Raw genomic sequence first — 22,853 nt, forward strand, 5'->3', positions numbered from 1 at the left:
AACTCGCTGCCTAAAGCGAGTACATGACAGATACCACCCAGCACATGGCCTCTTCAACCTGCTACCCTCTGGTAGGAGGTATAGATCGATTCGCGCCAGGACCACCAGAATGTCTCACAGTCTGTATCCCCAAGCTGTGAGACTGCTAAATGAACAGACTGCCCCTTTGCTGCCCCGGACCATCTTATTACCTCACTCTTCACCACCTCAATAATTGTGCTCTGGACATTGCATTGCTGCAACATCAACGTAACACCCATCAGACATCTGACTGTTCCCACCCCCACGTCCCTCTTATCGCGATCTTCCTGACAATGCTAAAATGTAAACTATTGCCAACCTGCACATCAATGCAGTTTCTATGCCGCTGGACAAAGCTCAAACAAAATCTCGTTGTTTATGTATGACTTAAGTGTTATTATGACAATGACAATAAAGGAATTGGTTGATTGATTGATAAAACAGGGGTCGGCAACCCAAAATGTTGAAAGAGCCATATTGGACCAAAAAAAAACAACAAAAAAACCTTATGTAAATGTTATAATGAAGGCAACACATGATGTAAGTGTCTATAATAGCTATATTAGCCTACTATCATTGGGGATGAGGGGGGGAGGCGGGGTTGAGGTGGGCGGGGTTGGGGGTGCGGGGTTTGGTGGTAACGGAGGTGTATATTGCAGCATCCCGGAAGAGTTAGTGCTGCAAGGGGGTTCTGGGTATTTGTTCTGTTGTGTTTATGTTGTGTTACGGTGCGGATGTTCTCCCGGAATGTGTTTGTCATTCTTGTTTGGTGTGGGTTCACAGTGTGGCGCATATTGGCAACAGTGTTAAAGTTGTTTATACGGCCACCCTCAGTGTGACCTGTACGGCTGTTGATCAAGTATGCCTTGCATTCACTTATGTGTGTTTAAAAGCCGCATATATCATGAGACTGTGTCGGCACGCTGTTAAAGTTAAAGTTAAAGTTAAAGTACCAATGATTGTCACACACACACTCTAGGTGTGGCGAGATTATTCTCTGCATTTGACCCATCACCCTTGATCACCCCCTGGGAGGTGAGGGGAGCAGTGGGCAGCAGCGGTTGCCGCGCCCGGGAATCATTTTTGGTGATTTAACCCCCAATTCCAACCCTTGATGCTGAGTGCCAAGCAGGGAGGAAATGGGTCCCATTTTTATAGTCTTTGGTATGACTCACAACCTACCGATCTCAGGGCGGACACTCTAACCACTAGGCCACTGAGTAGGTGTGTTAGTATGGAGGAAAAGCGGATGTAACGACAGGTTGTAGAGGACGCCAGAGGCAGTACCTTTAAGGCACGCCCCCCAATATTGTTGTCCGGGTGGAAATCGGGAGAATGGTTGCCCCGGGAGATTTTCGGGAGGGGCACTGAAATTCGGGAGTCTCCCGGGGGAAAATCGGGAGGGTTGGCAAGTATGACTCCAGCATATCAATAAAAATCAACAAAGCTCACCTTTGTGCATTCACGCACAGCATAAAACGCTTGGCGGACAAAATGAGACAAAGAAGGAGTGGCATAAAACACGTCTTTCTGTGGCAGCATCGGAGAAAGTTGTACATGTAAACAATCTACGACGAGTTCGAGGATCGCTGAAATTAGTAGGACATGAAGCATGTTTAATATGAACAGTGGGATTTCTAACAATTAGGAAGGTTTGTGTCATGTTTGTTCTCCTACAGAAAATATATTAAAACAAAATATATTTATTTTTTCTTCATCTTTTTCCATTTTCACACATCTCTGAAAGAGGTCCAGGGAGCCACTGGGGCGGGTCTAAATCCAATGTATTCACCATATTCAAGAAAGCCATACATCACAAACATAATAATTTCCATTTTTATGTGGCTATGGGAAAATGGCTTTGCCTATTTCAGCTGACGGAAACAGCATAGCGTATAATGATAAGTTGGAACGTCATAACACGGTCATATAGAAAAAAAAATATTCACAGACACTAATAATGCACAATACGAGTGGACTCCAATATTTAAAAAGCCACAATTAGAATGTTCCACTCTGGACATCTTCCATCAGCGAGGCCCTTAATTCACCCAGAGTACTATGCAGGAAATGATCGGAGGCTGTTGGCAGGAAGCTGGCCATGCTAGGAAGTTATTGACGGTGATTATTTGTAAATGCATGAGGAAGAATCCAAGAAAAACTCCAGGGGGAAAACAAGCCTCGAATCAAAAGCCCTCTCTTGTTGAATTAAATCATAGACCTCATGTTGGATGGGCATGAACAACCTTCTGCATTGTTTATTAACTGCACTAAAATATGTAGGAATGTTTCAAGTATACTTGCTATTGCAAGTATTAACCTCAAAGTCAGTGCTTTCTCGGTTTTTGTATAACTCTCTTTTGGCATTATTTGGTTATTGGCTAAAAAGTTTCGACAAACATTTTGTCGAAGTTTTTGTATACCAAAACTAGTCTGTATAAGTGCCCAAAAAAAGAATGACACTCTTTGGCGATGTCGAATCAAATCAAATGAGCCTCATGGCATGGCCTCTTAACTTCATGTGAGTGATTATGATTGATGACACCTGTTGACTTCTCTGAGGGCTCATGTGATGCAGTCATTAGACTGAGCACAGATCTGAAAAAACGAATCATTGACTTGAGCAAGTCAGGAAAGTCCCTTAGAGCCATTTCAAAGCATCTTAAGGTCCCAAGAGCAACTGTGCAGACAACTGTTCGTAAGTATAAAGTGCATGGCACAGTTTTGTCACTGCCATGATCAGGAAGAAAACGCAAACTATCACCTGCTGCTGAGAGAAAATTGGTCAGGATGATCAAGAGTCAACCGAGAACCAACAAAAAGCAGGTCTGCAATGAATTGGAAGCTGCTGGAACACAGGTGTCATTGTCCACAGTCAGCCCCATGGACTGAGAGGCTACCATGCAAGAAGGAAGCCCTTGCTCCAGAGGCGACAACTTAAGGCTCGTCTAAAATGTAACAAAAAAGTAAAAAATTGAGCTGTTTGGCCACAATACCCAGCATTATGTTTGGAGGAGAAAAGGTGAGGCCTTTAATCCCAGGAACACCACTCCTACCGTCAAGCATGGTGGTGGTAGAATTATGCTCTGGGCCTGTTTTGCTACCAATGGAACTGGTGCTTTAGAGAGAGTAAATGGTACAACGAAAAAGGAGGATTACCTCCAAATTCTTCAGGACAACCTAAAATCATCAGTTGGGTGTTCCAACAGGACAATGACCCCAAACACACGTCAAAAGTGGTAAAGGAATGGCTAAATCAGGCTAGAATTAAGGTTTTAGAATGGCCTTCCCAAAGTCCTGACTTAAATGTGTGGACAATGCTGAAAAAACAAGTCCATGTCAGAAAACCAACAAATTTAGTTGAACTGCACCAATTTTGTCAAGAGGAGTGGTCAAAAATTCAAGCAGAAGCTTGTGGATGGCTACCAAAAGCGCCTTATTGCAGTGAAACTTGCCAAGGGACATGTAAGCAAATATTAACATTGCTGTATGTATACTTTTGACCCAGTATTTGTACCTTGTTTTTACTGTTGTACCTCGTTTTTACTGTTGTACCTCGTTTTGACTGTTGTACCTCGTTTTGACTGTTGTACCTCGTTTTTACTGTTGTACCTTGTTTTTGCGGTTGTACCTCGTTTTTACTGTTGTACCTCGTTTTTACTGTTATACCTTGTTTTTAATGACTACTGCTGCAAACCAAATTGCCCCTCGGGGACAATAAAGATTTTCTAAGTCTAAGTCTAAGGTGCAGATATAAATAAATAGATTACCGTACAGATAAATATATTGCACTTTTGCATATGCATCCACATTTATGGATGTATGTTATATTGTCTTTATATTCCAGCAAGTTAATCCATTTTTGGGGGGAATTGAGGGGATTATTATGATGCGTTCAAGAGTCTTACGGCCCTTCAGCCATATATTAAATATGGCTGAAAAAGAACCCACTGTGGGGCCAAAAAAAAGGTTGTGAGTTCCAGCATTTTGATGAAGAAGGTGGGAACCCCAATTGAATTCAAAAAGACCTTGTGGCGAAGTAACAAGGTACCCCAATTGGCCACCTCGGTTTTCATCAACAAGACGTCGTGAACTTGGTGACCCCGAGATAGGATATAAAATACAGGTAAAATACTAATTTAGACATCTTAGCAGCGACAAATACATGCAAAAGATAGCAATCATTTGCAAAATCCTACAAACAAGTATGTGCTCCAATCACTCTATCACAAAAAAATGTAGAAAATATTGGAAACTCAAGACAACCATGACATTATGTTTTTTACAAGTGTATGTAAACTTTTTTTTACCATGACTGTATATATTTAATATGGCTGAAAAATAACCTACCGTGGGGCCAAAAAAGGTTGTGAGTTCCAGCATTTTGATGAAGTACTATCCTACTCAGAGGCCTAGTGGTTAGAGTGTCCGCCCTGAGATCGGTAGGTTGTGAGTTCAAACCTCGGCCGAGTCATACCAAAGACTATAAACATGGGACCCGTTACCCCCCTGCTTGGCACTCAGCATCAAGGGTGGGAATTGGGGGTTAAATCACCAAAAATGATTCCCGGGCGTGGCACCGCTGCTGCCCACTGCTCCCCTCACCTCCCAGGGGGTGAACAAGGGGATGGGTCAAATGCAGAGAACACATTTCACCACACCTAGTGTGTGTGTGTGTGTGACAATCATTGGTACTTTTAACTTTAAAGCAAAAGCGATGTATCAACAACACCCAGAAACGCCGCCGTTGCTGCCATTAAATTCTAAGTTAATGATTATTTGCAAAAAAAAAAAAGTGCACACAGCGATGCACCAGCACCGTCTGACTCGCTTTACTGACATATATAGCACTCAGATGGTGATAGTTAACAGGTGCATGTGCTAACCATTAAACAGAGGCAGGTGTGTCAATCAGCAGGCCACACTGGCTGCGACGAGGCAGGGGGAAGTGCACATGAAGTGGAAAAAACAGTGCTGTCAATGAAACTATCACAAAACACTGGGAAATATTACACAAAGTTAAAGAGATATTAAATATTAATATACATGTATTCAGTTCATTCTTCATGTATGTGTATTTTGCATTGTTTTCTGCACGGAAAATCATAATTGTTGCCTATAAAAAATATTTTTGTTAATATTTTTTGGTTTCTGGAACTGATCGATTGGTTCCACATAATTTATAAATATAAATATCTTTTTTTTTTTATACGATTCGTTTTCCTTCAGGCCTTTTGGAGCATATTACTATCAAAAAACTGAGGTACCACTGTGCGACTCATTGGGATGTGTTTTACATTTCGTAGAAAAAAATAAGCTAACATGCAGTACCTCGATTTATTTCCACAAAAGAAGCCTCCTTTGTTTCCAAAATAACAAGTGGTGCCGTTGGGTGGCAGTAATTAGCGTCACTATGACTAATAACTCCATGTGTTGCAGTAGACCGCCCGCGGAACAAACATCTGTTAGGCCGGGGGGCGGGGGGTCAGCAAACTGCGGCTCTTTAGCGCCGCCCTGGTGGCTACCTGGACCTCTTTCGGAGATGTGTGAAAATGGAAAAAGTTTTTGTTTTAATATATTTTCTGTCGGAGAACAAACATGACACAAACCTTCCTAATTGTTAGAAATCCCACTGTTTATGTTATACATGCTTCACTGATGAGAGTATTTGGCAGGCACCGTTTTGTCCTACTCATTACAGCGATCCTTGAACTCATCGTAGTTTGTTTACATGTACGGCTTTCTCCGATGCTGCCACAGAAAGACGTGTTTTATGCCACTCCTTCTTTGTCTCATTTTGTCCACCAAACTTTTTATGCTGTGCGTGAATGCACAAAAGTGAGCTTTGTTGATTGTATTGATATGCCAGAGTGCTTATCAGGCATATTTGGTCAATCCATGACTGCAAGCTAATCGATGCTAACATGCTATTTAGGCTAGCTGTATTGACATATTGCATCATTATGCCTCATTTGTAGGTATATTTGAGCTCATTTAATATCCTTTACTTATGTCCTTTGTGTATTTAATTTATATTTGCATGTCTCACGACACATTATCTGTATGTAATATTGGCTGCATTTCTCATAGTTGTTTGTGTGCCATGTTGTTCCAGACCACAGCAAACGTTACCGAGTTTGCAAAAATTGTAATAAATCCATTAGAAGAAGACAGCGTGCCGTTTCTTTCAAATTGGACAAACACATCTATACCTTTGGCCATTCTGAGCCAGTAATTTCCAGAAGTTATATCATCCTGTGAGAAGTCTCCATTTTACTAATGATTTCCAATGTTGTAAAAATGTGTAGAATAAAAACTAAAATGCAAAATTTCTGTCAACGAAGATTTGCGTCAGCCTTTGATAGTAGGCTAATATAGCTAATATAGACACTTACATCATGTGTTGCCTTCACTATAACACTTATATAAGACTTTTAAAGTAATTTTGATAGTAGGCTAATATAAACACTTAAACCATGTGTTGCCTTCATTATAACACTTATATAAGACTTTTTAAAGTAATTTTGATAGTAGGCTAATACAGACACTTACACCATGTGTTGCCTTCACTATAACACTTATATAAGGCTTTTAATTTTTTTCGGCTCCACACAGATTTTTGTTTTGTATTTTTGGTCCAATATGGCTCTTTCAACATTTTGGGTTGCCGACCCCTGGTTTAGGCCAAGTGATGAAAAATTGTAAAAACTCTATACACCAGATAGATGGCCTACTGAAATGCGATTTTCTTATTTAAACGGGGATAGCAGGTCAATTCGATGTGTCATACTTGATCATTTTGCGATATTGCCATATTTTTGCTGAAAGGATTTAGAAGAGAACATCGATGATAAAATTCGCAACTTTTGGTCGCTGATAAAAAAGCCTTGCCTGTACCGGAAGTAGCAGACGAGTAGCGTGACGTCACAGGTTGTGGAGCTCCTCACATCTGCACATTGTTTACAATCATGGCCACCAGCAGCGAGAGCGATTTGGACCGAGAAAGCGACGATTTCCCCATTAATTTGAGCGAGGATGAAAGATTCGTGGATGAGGAAAGTGAGAATGAAGGACTAGAGGGCAGTGGGAGCGATTCAGATAGGGAAGATGCTGTGAGAGGCGGGTGGGACCTGATATTCAGCTGGGAATGACTAAAACAATAAATAAACACAAGACATATATATACTCTATTAGCCACAACACAACCAAGCTTATATTTAATATGCCACAAATTAATCCCGCATAACAAACACCTCCCCCTCCCGTCCATATAACCCGCCAATACAACTCAAACACCTGCACAACAGGTACCGTTCACCTCCCCAAAGTTCATACAGCACATATATTTCCCCGAAGTCCCCAAAGTTACGTACGTGACATGCACATAGCGGCACGCACGTACGGGCAAGCGATCAAATGTTTGGAAGCCGCAGCTGCATGCGTACTCACGGTACCGCGTCTGCGTATCCAACTCAAAGTCCTTCTGGTAAGAGTCTCTGTTGTCCCAGTTCTCCACAGGCCAATGGTAAAGCTTGACTGTCATCTTTCGGGAATGTAAACAATGAAACACCGGCTGTGTTATCCGGCACAACAGTCAAGGGGTGCATTCTACGGCTGGGGTGCGTTATCCGGCACAACACCTGCCGCAATACACCGCTTCCCACCTACAGTTTTCTTCTTTGCTGTCTCCATTGTTCATTGAACAAATTGCAAAAGATTCACCAACACAGATGTCCAGAATACTGTGGAATTTTGCGATGAAAACAGACGACTTAATAGCTGGCCACCATGCTGTCCCAAAATGTCCTCTACAATCCGTGACGTCACGCGCAGGCGTCATCATACCGAGACGTTTTCAGCAGGATATTTCGCGCGAAATTTAAAATTGCACTTTAATAAGCTAACCCGGCCGTATTGGCATGTGTTGCAATGTTAAGATTTCATCATTGATATATAAACTATCAGACTGCGTGGTCGGTAGTAGTGGGTTTCAGTAGGCCTTTAAAGAGTAAGAAAGACCACGTATCTTGGTTCAAATCCGACAATGTCCTCCTTAGAACCAGCGTCCTCTGCAGTGGACATATCCTTTTTTGTCTGTTTCATCGCACATTTCGCAGAAATACATGCAAATTATGCAGGATTGACAGCGTAAAATGATAGTTTGCATTATTTATAGGGATGTCCGATAATGGCTTTTTGCCGATATCCCGATATTGTCCAACTCTTTAATTGCCGATACCGATATCAACCGATATATACAGTCGTGGAATTAACACATTATTATGCCTCATTTGGACAACCAGGTATGGTGAAGATAAGGTACTTTTAAAACAAATTTATCAAATAAAATAAGATAAATAAATTAAAAACATTTTCTTGAATAAAAAAGAAAGAAAGTAAAACAATATAAAAACGGTTACATTGAAACTAGTAATTAATGAAAATGAGTAAAACTAACTGTTAAAGGTTAGTACTATTAGTGGACCAGCAGCACACACAATCATGTGTGCTTACGGACTGTATCCCTTGCAGACTGTATTGATATATATTGATAACAGAATATTAATAACAGAAAGAAACAACCCTTTTGTGTGAATGAGTGTAAATGAGGTTTTTTGGGTTGGTGCACTAATTGTAAGTGTATCTTGTGTTTTTTATATTGATTTAATAAAAATAAAAAACAAAAACAAACAAAAAAAAAACCATACCAATAATAAAAAAACGATACCGATAATTTACGATATTACATTTTAACGCATTTATCAGCTAATAATATCGGCAGGCCGATATTATCGGACATCTCTAATTATTTACTTCAATGGTTTACAAACCTCAGCTGAGATAGGCTCCAGCAACCCCTGCAACCTCGAAAGGGACAAACGGTAGAAAATGGATGGGTTTACGAACCTCACTCTGTTGATAGATACGCCATAACGATGCACAGACACACATACTGTGCTGGCGACACAATAAATCTCACTTTACCGCAATCATCACTTCTCCTCCACAGTCCTCAGCTGTTTTAGTTATCTAAACACTCCTCAAACACCACACTTGCAAAAAAAAAACAACCCACAAACAGTTGGTGTCATTATTGCAGATGCAGACCAAAAATAGTCGCACTGCTGACAGGGTGCGCTCATAACAATCAGTGACAAAACCAGTCAGCTGTGTGGCTTGACCTCACGTAAAAAAAACAGGTTCCAAATACTATTGCTTTATATTACAAACCCCAAAACCAGTGAAGTTGGCACGTTGTGTAAATGGTAAATAAAAACAGAATACAATGATTTGCAAATCCTTTTCAACTTATATTCATTTGAATAGACTGCAAACTCCGGCTTCCTCCCACTTCCAAAGACATGCACCTGGGGATAAGTTGATTGGCAACACTAAATTGGCCCTAGTGTGTGGATGTGAGTGTGAATGTTGTCTGTCTATCTGTGTTGGCCCTGCGATGAGGTGGCGACTTGTCCAGGGTGTACCCCGCCTTCCGCCCGATTGTAGCTGAGATAGGCTCCAGCGCCCCCCGCGACCCCAAAGGGAATAAGCGGTAGAAAATGGATGGATGGATGGATGGATGCAAAGACAAGATATTTATCATTCAAACTGGAAAACTTTGTTATTTTTTGCAAATATTAGCTCATTTGGAATTTGATGCCTGCAACATGTTTAAAAACAGCTGGCACAAGTGGCAAAAAAGACTGAGAATATTGAGGAATGCTCATCAAACACTTATTTGGAACATCCCACAGGTGAACAGGCTAATTGGGAACAGGTGGGTGCCATGATTGGGTATAAAAGCAGCTTCCATGAAATGCTCAGTCATTCGCAAACAAGGGATGGGTCGAGGGTCACCACTGTGTCTGTGAACAGTTTAAGAACAACATTTCTCAACGAGCTATTGCAAGGAATTTAGGGATTTTTCCATCTACATGCCCGTGACCTTCAATCCCTCAAGCGGCACTGCATCAAAAACCGACATCAGTGTGTTAAGGTACCGGTAATCACCACATGGGCTCAGGAACTCTTCAGAAAACCACTGTCAGTAACTACAGTTCGTTGCTACATCTGTAAGTGCAAGTTAAAACTCTACTATGCAAAGCGAAAGCCAGTTATCAACAACACCCAGAAACAGTCGGCCCGAGCTCATGCAAAGTGGAAGTGTTCTGTGCTCTGCTACTAGACTGGCCTGATTGTAGTCCAGACCGGTCCCTCATTGAAAATGTGTGGCGCATTATGAAGCGTAAAATACCACAACGAAGACCCCAGACTGTTGATCATCAAGCAAGAATGGGAAGTAATTCCACCTGAAAAGCTTAAAAAATTGGTCTCTCAGTTCCCAAACGTTTACTGAGTGTTGTTAAAAGGAAAGGGCATGTAACACAGTGCCAACTTTTTTGCAATGTGTTGCTGCCATTAAATCTAAGTTAACGATTATTAGCCGGAAAAAAATATGTTAAACATTAAATATATTGTCTTTGCAGTGCATTCAATTGAATATAAATGTCAAAATATTGATGTATGGACTGCCATTAGGGAAAATATCAACGACGTGCTGTGAGGTACTGACTGTGCTCTAATCAATGTGTATAAATGTTGCTCATTAGAGGAAGAGGATAACAATAGAAATAGGATAAATATTGTAAACAAAGTACATGCGTGTGTAGCTATGCTAATGCAGAAAGAACTGCAGTCAACCGCAGATTCCCGGATAGAAAGGTCAGAGGAGGCTAACAGGTTACAGTTTTTTTGAATAGCCCAAATGATGAAAAAGAGAGGACCTGAAATGGAACCTTGAGGAACACCACTAGTATGACTAAAAAAGTTGAACAGACGACTACTGACTGCATCTGAGGTAAACGAGCTACATCGACACCTTGGTTACATAAATCACCAGTGTTGGGACTAACGCGTAACAAAGTAACGAGTAGTCTAACACGCTATTTTTTATATTCAGTAACTCAGTTACCGTTACTACATGATGTGTTACTGTGTTATTTTATGTTATTTTTTATATAGTATCGGCTGGAAACTGAGAAGATCTGAGTGTTTTATTGGAGAACTGCGGTGTCGTCCTTCTGATTCTTCCTGTGTCACAAGAGAAGAGGCGCGCCGAGCGCTGTGTGTGTGTGTCTGTGTTTACTAACAAGACATCATGGCGGAGCCGAAGCCGAGTTTCTTAACATGGATATATTTTCACTTACTTTTCTTTTGAACAAGCACAAAGAAAAGAACATTTTAGTTAAATGTAAGTTGTGTCTTGGATCAAAGATCCTATCTACTGCCCAAAACAGCAATTAGAATCTGCTGAAACAGCTACAAAAGCAACATGCTTCGATGAAGCTAGTAAAGAGAGACACAGACTCCGATGCCAATTCACCTCCACCTCCACAACCACCTGAGGATTTTAACGGAGGGACTGCTAGCCAGGACAACATTGATAGAGCCATTGCAGCGTATGTGCTAGAAGACATGCAGGCTATTTCTACAGTGGAGTCACCCGCTTTCAGGCAGCTAATTAGCATGATAGCGGGCGTCAAACAGCAAATGGCATGAAACATTTTTCCAAGTGGACAGTGAGCACATAAAAATGGAATTCAAGCTAAAGAAAACACTCCAAACTCTGCCTCTGCTCATCATTCATCACTGAAGGTACACACACTCTGTCAATTCTCTTATATACCGTATTTTCCGCACCATAAGCCGCCCTGGGTTATAAGCCGCGCCTTCAATGAACGGCATATTTCAAAACTTTGTCCACCTATAAGCCGCCCCGTGTTATAAGCCACATCTAACTGCGCTAAAGGGAATGTCAAAAAAAAAGTCAGATAGGTCAGTCAAACTTTAATAATATATTAAAAACCAGCGTTCTAACAACTCTGTTCACTCCCAAAATGTACGGTAATGTGCAAATGTGCAATCACAAACATAGTAAAATTCAAAATAGTGCAGAGCAATAGCAACATAATGTTGCTCGAACGTTAATGTCACAACACACAAAATAAACATAACGCTCACTTTCTGAAGTTATTCTTCATTCATAAATCCCTCGAATTCTTCTCCTTCGGTGTCCGAATTAAAAAGTTGGGCGAATACGGGATCCAAAATGGCCGGCTCCGTCTCGTTCTGTGAATCCTGCCTTCCGGAAAGCTTGGACCACAGTTGTGACCGAAATATCCACCCAGGCATTTACGATCCACTGGCAGATGTTGGCGTATGTCGTCCGGCGCTGTCTCCCTGTCTTAGTGAAGGTGTGTTCGCCTTCGGTCATCCATTGTTCCCACGCCGTTCGCAGTCGTGCTTTAAATGCCCTGTTGACACCAATATCGAGCGGTTGGAGTTCTTTGGTTAATCCACCCGGAATGACGGCGAGTGTTGTATTTGTGTGCTTCACTTGTTTTTTGACACCATCTGTGATGTAAGTTTAAATTCTGCGTTATACGCGTGTCGCTTAGTAGGAGCCATTTTGTGGTCTTTACAGATGTAAACACACAAAGGAAATGAAACGTAATACCCGTGCGCTTCTTCTACGGGGGCGGGTGGTTGCTTACCATAGAAGAAGAAGCGCTTCCTCTTCTACGGGGAAAAAAGATGGCGGCTGTTTACCGTAGTTGCGAGACCGAAACTTTATGAAAATAAATATTTATATTAATCCATATATAAGGCGCACCGGGTTATAAGCCGCACTGTCAGCTTTTGTGAAAATTTGTGGTTTTTAGGTGTGGCTTATAGTGCGGAAAATACGGTACTCTTTAATTCTAGACTTCTAGAGTGTTTGATTATCACATCACGCTAAATGTATAGACTATAAAGTTCACAAACATAAAGAGGGATCCTAGTGGGCCACGCCAATCTTTCATTTTCTCTAAACTAAAACTGGGGAAATGCATAGAGTGTTCTGGGCTTCACTGAAGACATGATTTTATTTCACAATTCCTTGAGAGAAAAAAAACACCTGGTTAGGCGTGTGTATAGCAGTACGTGTGCTGTATATAGTGACATGACATATAATCATGTCAAGTGTGCCTACCTTGGGTGAAGCCAGGTTTACAGCTATGTTTCATTATGAGGTTTGTTACTCATGTATGTTATGTTGCAGCTATTTAAAATAGTTTTATCAATTTGTTCTGGCCCAAAATAAATTGGCCCTTGGAAACATATCGTTGTCTTTGTGTGTTGTATGTAGACTACATTGTTTAGCAGAGTTCAGTGATGCAAATGCATGTCAAGTTGATCAACAGATTGTATTATTCTCCAATTCAATAACAGTACTGAAATGAAGGCTAAAAGGGCATTAATGGGAGCCTTAAAAAAACACACACAAAAACTAAATAGTTACTTTTCACAGTTACGCATTACTTTTTGGTGTAAGTAACTGAGTTAGAGTTACTTTTGAAATAAAGTAACTAGTAACTGTAACTAGTTACTGGTTTTCAGTAACCAACCCAACACTGTAAATCACATAAAAACAGGTGTAACTGCCAAAAAGGAGAGAACTTGAGGATCGTCTCAGTTATGTAGATCAGTGTTTTTCAACCTTTTTCGAGCCAAGGCACATTTTTTTGCGTTGAAAAAATCTAGCTAAAATCTAGCTAAATCTAAAACGAAACTCAGTTGACAGTAAAAAGTCGTTGTCGCAATTGTTGGATATGACTTTAAACCATAACCAACCATGCATCACTATAGCTCTTGTCTCAAAGTAGGTGTACTGTCACCACCTGTCACATCAACCCCTGACTTTTTGGGAGTTTTTTGCTGTTTTCCTGTGTGTAGTGTTTTACTTCTTGTCTTGCGCTCCTATTTTGGTGGCTTTTTCTCTTTTTTCTGTATTTTCCTGTAGCAGTTTCATGTCTTCCTTTGAGCTATATTTCCCGCATCTACTTTGTTTTAGCAAACAAGAATATTTCAGTTGTTTTTATCCTTCTTTGTGGGGACATTGTTGATTGTCATGTCATGTTCGGATGTACTTTGTGGACGCCGTCTTTGCTCCACAGTAAGTCTTTGCTGTCGTCCAGCATTCTGTTTTTCTTTACTTTGTAGCCAGATCAGTTTTAGTTTCGTTCTGCATAGCCTTCCCTAAGCTTCAATGCCTTTTCTTAGGGGCACTCACCTTTTGTTTATTTTTGGTTTAAGCATTAGACACCTTGTTACCTGCACGCTGCCTCCCGCTGTTTCCGAAATCTACAAAGCAATTAGCTAGCGGCTGCCACCTACTGATATGGAAGAGTATTACACGGTTACTCTGCCAAGCTCTAGACAGCACCGACACTCAACATTTGCAGACTATAATTACTGGTTTGCAAAAAATATTTTTAACCCAAATAGGTGAAATTAGATAATCCTCCACGGCACACCAGACTCTATCTCACGGCACACTAGTGTGCCGCGGCACAGTGGTTGAAAAACACTGATGTAGATCACATGTTTGGACCCCAGTGTTCGATGTTTTCTAGCTAGGTTCATATGTCAATGCAAGCATCTGCCAATGTGTTGACAGTGGTCCAAGTTCCTCTACAACAGGAGCACTCTAGAGTTTTTCAGGAATTTGCTGCAAAAATGTTCGTCTCCCAAGTTTTGAAATGACCTTGGTCTAATTGTCAGTTCAATAGCTTCGATTTAGACCTTGGAGTCTGCATCCACAATGAATAACAGGTCATGTACTTCCGGTTTACCAATCTATTGCTGTGTTGTCAGGATTTATGAAGTTAACATTGTGAAAGGGTGGCTCAGGGAGCATTAAAACAACTTTTTGAACACGAATTGGCACGCATAGAATCCCTTTTGAGGTAAATTACTGTATTTCAGTCATTTTTAGATTGGGGGAAGGAAACCGGGGGCTAGAACCCTGACGTCGAGATTTGTGAGCTGCCGTTCATAAAGTTCTTTGTGTGGATGTTATAACTATCCACATCTGGACCTGTGTTGCACCTGTTTGCGGGTTTAGGATGTCACCGTTCAACATCAAAATTGAGCAGAAGGCAGATGTCAAACTTTGTAGGAGGAATTTGGGGTTCCAGAGGTGCGGGAAAACAATGAAGGACAAAGACAAAGGGGGTTGTATTACAAACAAAACATCGGTAGCTGTAGGCAACCTCCTAAACGGGTTCCTAAAAAGCTGAAAGCATAGAATTGTCCAACAAGAGAGTAAAGCTTTCTGCTCCGCCGCTCCCAGTCTGTGGAATGCTCTCCCAGCCCACCTGAGGGCACCACAGACTGTGGATGCTTTTAGAAAAGGCTTAAAAACCCTTCTTTTTAAAAAATCTTTTTTTTTTTTTAGATACATGCATACTAGTTTTAGCTATTTGGCTGTTCTAGTTTTTATTTTTATTAGCTTTTTATTTATTTATTTATTTTTATTTAATTTTTTTATTATTTTTTTTTTTTTTAATACTCTTACACTTTGAGGTTGTTTACTCAATAAAAAGTGCTTTTTACAAATAAAATCCATTATTATTATTATTATTATTAAAGTACTGTACATAACATGTATGTACTTTGGACAGCAAAAGGAACAAGTACCAAAACCTGGCCAGTACGATAGAGGGTTGTACGGAATATCAGTATAGTTCCGCGATACTATTGAATCATATTCGGTACTATGCCACCTCTAAAATGTACCGTTCCACCCCGGCGCCCGTCAAAGTCACGTTGAGACATTGCTGGTTTTACGAGCAGAGGGGCATGTTCGGCAGCGCACAATCACGGAGTACTTACAAGCAGACACAGTGTGTAGACAGAAAAGGGAGAACGGACGCATTTTGGCTTAAAAACTAACGATAAAGGTGAAGTTATAACACTGAAACACCCTCAGGAAGAGGTGCTTTAAGATATGGCTAGCTAGCTAACATCTGCAGTGTTGTAGCTATTTCTAAATCACTAATCCTCGCCTCCATGGCGACAAATAAAGTGAGTTTCTTACAAGTATCATCCCTGCAGGACGAGGAATAGCAAAATGTAAACAAACGCCATTGGTGGATCTACACCTGACATCCACTGTAATGATACCAAGTACAGGAGTGTATCTAGTCAATACTACTATGATTACATCAATATTTTTTAGCATCACAAAATCTTCTTTCGTTTAAAAAAAATTCACATTATGTTTATAAACTCAGGAAATATGTCCCTGGACTCATGAGGACTTTGAATATGACCAATGTATGATCCTGGAACGACTTGGTATCGGATTGATACCCAAATGTGTGGTATTATCCAACACTACACTGCAAAAAGTCAGTGTTCAAAAACAAGGGAAAAAAATACAAAAATGAGGGGTATTTTACTTGAACTAAGCAAAATTATCTGCCAATAGAACAAGAAAATTTGGCTTGTCAAGACTTTCCGAAACAAGTAAAATTAGCTAACCTCAATGAACCCAAAAAGTCCATTTGGCTGTCATCTGTTTTAATATGAGACACAATTGTGTCAAAGTCATGATTTCCTTTTTTTTACATGCTTGAAATAAGAAATGATTACTTTAAAAAAGTAGTTTTGTACTTGTGAGTGTTGATGACACAGCTTTGCAACAGTTGATATTCTAGTTTCAAGCATGTTTTACTCAATATAGGTCATAAAATCTCAGCAACAAGCTGTAATATCTTACTGAGATCATTTAGGACCAAAACACTTAAAACAAGTAAAACACTCTAAAATAAAATCTGCTTAGTGAGAAGAATTATCTTATCAGACAGAAAATAAGCAAATATCACCCTTATTTGAGACATTTAATCTTTCCTAGATTTCAGTTTTTGCAGTGTACTGTTGTCCCAATACTAATATTTTGGTATTGCATGCATTTTGATACTTTTCTAAATAAAGGGGCCCACAAAAAATTGCATTATTGGCTTTATTTAAAAACAATCTTAGGGTACATTAAGCATATGTTTCTTATTGCAAGTTTGTCCTTAAATAAAATAGAGAACATACAAGACAACTTGTCTTTTAGTAGTAAGTAAACACACTGCAAAACGTCAGTGTTCAAAAACGAGAATTTTTTTTTACAATAATTAGGGGTATTTTACTTGAACTAAGCAAAATTATCTGCCAATAGAACAAGAAAATTTGGCTTGTCAAGACTTTCCAAAACAAGTAAAATTAGTTAATCTCAATGAACCCAAAAATACCTTAAAAAAAGTATATTCTCACTAATAACAAGTGCATTTTTCTTGTTAGACAGGAGACCTTTTTGCTCAATATGTTGAAAATTATTCTTAAATGAAGTATATGCTAGTGCCATTATCTTGACATAATGATATGCGCTCGGCATCATGATTCTTTTTTCCATGCTTGGAGTAAGAAATTATTACTTTAAAAAAGTAGTTTTATACTTGTGAGTGTTGATGACACAGCTTTGCAACAGTTGATATTCTAGTTTCAAGCATGTTTTACTCAATATCGGTCATCAAATCTCAGCAACAAGCTGTAATATCTTACTGAGATCATTTAGGACCAAAACACTTAAAAGAAGTAAAACACTCTAACATAAAATCTGCTTAGTGAGAAGAATTATCTTATCAGACAGAAAATAAGAAAATATCACCCTTATTTGAGATATTTAATCTTAATTAGATTTCAGTTGTTGCAGTGTAAGTAAAGCATCCAAACAACAGAAGAATAAGTGATTAATACATTTGAACAGAAGTGCAGATAGAACATGTTAAAAGATAAAGTAAGCGGATATTAACAGTAAATGAACAAGTAGATTAATAACTCATTTTCTACCACTTGTCCTTAATAATGTTGACAAAATAATAGAATGATAAATGACACAATATGTTACTGCATATGTCAGCAGACTAATTAGGAGCTTTTGTTTGCACTGCAAAAACTGAAAGTAAGATGAGATATCTCAAATAAGGGTGATATTTGCTTATTTTCTGTCTGATAAGATAATTCTTCTCACTAAGCAGATTTTATGTTAGAGTGTTTTACTTGTTTTAAGGGTTTTGGTCCTAAATGATCTCAGTAAGATATTACAGCTTGTTGCTGAGATTTGATGACCTATATTGAGTAAAACATGCTTGAAACTAGAATATCAACTGTTGCAAAGCTGTGTCATCAACACTCACAAGTATAAAACTACTTTTTTAAAGTAATCATTTCTTATTTCAAGCATGAAAAAAAAACCATGACTGTGACACAATTACAAATTAAAACAGATGACAGCCAAATGGACTTTGCTGTTTTATTTTCAATGAAACAATAGAACATACGTACTCATATAGTAGTACAGTTGGCACAGTACAGTAAACTAGTTAATAAAGTTAATATTTAAACATTTAACATGTGACATTTCAAACAATTTTGAACAGAAATAGTTCATGCACATTCAGATAAATTCTTCCAAATTACAATTAAAAAAATGTGTGCACACTAATTGACTGAAAGAGCACGCACTTGGCGCGATGATGTCATGTTATCGATGGAAAAATGCATTTTTAGACCATACGATTTGCCTGAGCGGCGAGGAGACCCCGAGAGTAACAAGCGGTTGCCTTGTTGCCTTTCCATTAAGAACAATAAATTAGTTTTTAGTATAAGTTTGCTGGTTTCAAGAAATGTAATGCCGAGCACATATCATTATGTCAAGAAAATGGCACTAGCATTTACTTCATTTAAAGGGGAACATTATCACCAGACCTATGTAAGCGTCAATATATACCTCGATGTTGCAGAAAAAAGACCATATATTTTTTTAACCGATTTCCGAACTCTAAATGGGTGAATTTTGGCGAATTAAACACCTTTCTATTATTCGCTCTCGGAGCGATGACGTCACAACGTGACGTCACATCGGGAAGCAATCCGCCATTTTCTCACTTTCGTCGGTGTGTTGTCGGAGGGTGTAACAACACGAACAGGGACGGATTCAAGTTGCACCAGTGGCCCAAAGATGCGAAAGTGGCAAGAAATTGGACGTTTGTTCCGCACACTTTACCGACGAAAGCTATGCTACGACAGAGATGGCAAGAATGTGTGGATATCCTGCGACACTCAAAGCAGATGCATTTCCAACGATAAAGTCAAAGAAATCTGCCGCCAGACCCCCATTGAATCTGCCGGAGTGTGTGAGCAATTCAGGGACAAAGGCCTGCTGACATCAACTCCAAAACTGGACAGATCAGCTTTCAGTAAAAGAGAGCGGATGAGGGTATGTCTACAGAATATATTAATTGATGAAAACTTTATTCATTACTCGCGGTTTTACGTAAATTATTATACATAAACTGTGTTTACCAATAATTTAGCTTAAAAACATTTATTTTTTTCAATCATTCGAGTACATTCGGGTAGTCTTGTGTAATGCAGTATTTTGTGTCTATTTAGGTATGGTTAACCTGAGTGCTGAAATCGTGGAAAAATATATGTTCTTAGCGCGCCTGAAATGGGCTGTCTGCACTCTCAAAGTGCATGTTGTTGCCAAGTGTATTTCATATGCTGTAAACCTAGTTCATAGTTGTTAGTAATTATCTTATCAGACAGTGTTAAGCCGCTGAAATCAGAGTCTGAATCCGAGCCAATGTCGCTATACCTTGCTGTTTGTTTGTATTGGCATCACTGTGTGACGTCACAGGAAAATGGACGGGTGTATATAACGATGGTTAAAATCAGGCACTTTGAAGCTTTTTTAGGGATATTGCGTGATGGGTAAAATTTTGAAAAAAACTTCGAAAAATAAAATAAGCCACTGGGAACTGATTTTTAATGGTTTTAACCCTTCTGAAATTGTGATAGTGTTCCCCTTTAAGAATATTTTTCAACATATTGAGCAAAAAGGTCTCTTTTCTTTTTCTACCAAGAAAAGTGCACTTGTTATTAGTGAGAATATACTTATTTTAAGGTATTTTGGGTTCATTGAGGTTTGCTAATTTTACTTGTTTTGGAAAGTCTTGACAAGCCGAATTTTCTTGTTCTATTAGCAGATAATTTTGCATAGTTCAAATAAAATACCCCTAATTTTTAGATATTTTTTGTCTTGTTTTTGAACGCTGACTTTTTGCAGTGTGTGTCATTAACACTCATAAGTATAAAACTATTTTTTTTTAAGTAATAATTTCTTAAAGCATGAAAAAAAATAATGAGGTACACAGTAAAGGGGGACTGTGGCTCCTCCTCCTCGACCCACATATAACTTAAAACCGGCCGTTTTTATGTCTTCTGCTTCTTGCCCCAAAATGTCTCTGTCAAACACGAGAAAAGTGAACTTACCGCATATCATTATGTCCAGATAATGGCAATAGCATTTACTTAATTTAAGAATATTGTTCAACATATTGAGCAAAAGGGTAAAAAAAAAATTTCTACCAAGAAAAGTGCACTTGTTATTAGTGAGAATATACTTATTTTAAGGTATTTTTTGGTTCGTTGAGGTTAGTTAATTTTACTTGTTTTGGAAAGTCTTGACAAGCCGAATTTTCTTGTTCTATTGGCAGATAATTTTGCTTAGTTCAAATAAAACACCCCTAATTTTTAGATATTTTTTGTCTTGTTTTTGAACGCTCATTTTTTGCAGTATAAAACTATTTTTTAAAGTATTAATTTCTTAATTCAAGCATGAAAAAAAAATCACACAGTAAAGGGTGACTGTGGCTCCTCCTCCTCGACCCACATATAACTTAAAACCTGTCGTTTTTATGTCTTCTGCTTCTTGCCCCAAAATGTCTCTGTCAAACACGAGAAAAGTGAACATACTGCATATCATTATGTCAAGATAATGGCACTAGCATTTATTTCATTTAAGAATATTTTTCAACATATTGAGAAAAAAGGTCTCTTTTCTTTTTCTACCAAGAAAAGTGCACTTGTTATTAGTGAGAATATACTTATTTTAAGGTATTTTGGGTTCATTGAGGTTAGCTAATTTTACTTGTTTTGGAAAGTCTTGACAAGCCGAATTTTCTTGTTCTATTGGCAGATAATTTTGTTTAATTCAAATAAAATACCCCTCATTTTTGTATTTTTTTTCTCGCTTTTGAACACTGACTTTTTGCAGTGTAGTAAGATAACCGGACACAATTACAATCCATGACACAATTAATTTTTGGTGTTGATAGAGAAGAGAGATGAAATGACCAAAGTCTTAATGTGCTTTTCGTTCTAGAAAAGAGGGATGATAAAACGATTCCCGGAAGCTAGTTTTCCACTGGTAAACCTTAGACCCCGCAAGTCCTGTGGTCCAGAAAATAGATCCTGCCCTTTGAAAGCTGCCTTGTTTGTATTTCCATGCCCTTACGGACTAGACGTGGGAGAGGCCAATGGACCCTCCAAGCGTCGGCAAAGCCTGGCCGCCATCTGATGCTCCGTTGGATCTAGAAGGATGTGACCAATGGCTGATTCATCACATTGTGCCGCTGGCCTAGACTCACTCCTTCATATCAGACTTATGAGGTCATGGATGGGATGCGGATTAGGGTTTGGGAGCAGGGGAGTAGCTGAGGCCATCAAAAGACTATATTTTGAAAACAGTCATTTGCTGTCACTGACGTGGTGTCCGAAGAAAATATTGTGGCTAACTGCACAACTTCAGCATTAAAAAGGCCGGAGCATTCAGCAAATAAATGGTCTGGTAGTTGTTTCTGATTGGCAATCAGGATACAGGACACACTTATTCCTGGTTGCCAATCAGGATGCTTTATATGCAAGCCCTGCCCTCTTGTGATTTGCATCATTGTTTTTATGCTTTGCTTTGGACTTTAACACACACTGTGTGCTTTCCAGCTTCACTATTTCTTTATTTTTGTCAATAAATACATTTTACTGCACTTTGCCTGCCGTCTCTGCATCCTGGGGTCACTACTAACCCAACTGTGACTCAAACTGTTTATCCTCCTGAGATCCATCATCCTCTGCAGTGGACATTTGTGTTTTGCACAACAAGGCTATTAAAAAAAAACAAAAAACAGTCTTGTAACACGTGCGAAATGTGGCTTGGCATTGTCTTGCTGAAATAAGCAGGGGCGTCCATGAAAAACCCCTTGCTTGGTTGGCAACATACAGTATGTTGCTCCAAAACCTGTATGTACCTTTCAGCATTAATGGTGCCTTCACAGATGTGTAAGTTACCCATGCCTTGGGCACTAATACACCCCTATACCATCACAGATGCTGGCTTTTCAACTTTGCGCCTAGAACAGTCCGGATGGTTCTTTTCCTCTTTGGTCCGGCGGACACGACGTCCACAGTTTCCAAAAACAATTACAAAATGTGGACTCGTCATACCACAGACCACTTTTCCACTTTGCATCAGTCCATCTTAGATGAGCTCTGGCCAAGCGAAGCCGGCGGCGTTTCTGGGTGTTGTTGATAAAATGGCGTTCACTTTGCATAGTAGAGTTTTAACTTGCGCTTACAGATGTAGCGACAAACTGTAGTTACTGACAGTGGTTTTCTGAAGTGTTCCTGAGCCCATGTGGTGATATCCTTTACACACTGATGTCGCTTTTTGATGCAGTACCGCCAGAAGGGATCGAAGGTCACGGCCTTGCCGCTTACGTGCAGTGATTTCTCCAGATTCTCTGAACCTTTTGATGATATTACAAATCGTAGATGGTGAAATTTCCTTGCAATGTCTCGTTGAGAAATGTTGTTCTTAAACTGTTCGACAATTTGCTCACGCATTTGTTCACAAAGTGGTGACCCTCGCCCCATCCTTGTTTGTGAATGACCGAGCATTTCATGGAAGCTTCTTTTTATGCCCAATCATGGCACCCACCTGTTCCCAATTAGCCTGTTCACCTGTGGGATGTTCCAAATAAGTGTTTGATGAGCATTCCTCAATATTCTCAGTCTTTTTTGCCACCTGTGCCAGCTTTTTTGAAACACGTTGCAGG

The 22,853-nt window shown here is 39.4% G+C and overlaps 1 protein-coding gene across 4 annotated transcripts in view; it reads right to left on the bottom strand.

Moving 5' to 3' along the window:
* LOC133623874 (protein eva-1 homolog A) overlaps positions 1-22,853 on the bottom strand; it is a 285,918-nt gene that overhangs the window by 32,295 nt on the left and 230,770 nt on the right. The gene's annotated exons all lie outside the window — the stretch shown is intronic.

Source organism: Nerophis lumbriciformis, linkage group LG26, assembly GCF_033978685.3.
Source record: "Nerophis lumbriciformis linkage group LG26, RoL_Nlum_v2.1, whole genome shotgun sequence".
Lineage (NCBI taxonomy): Eukaryota > Metazoa > Chordata > Actinopteri > Syngnathiformes > Syngnathidae > Nerophis > Nerophis lumbriciformis.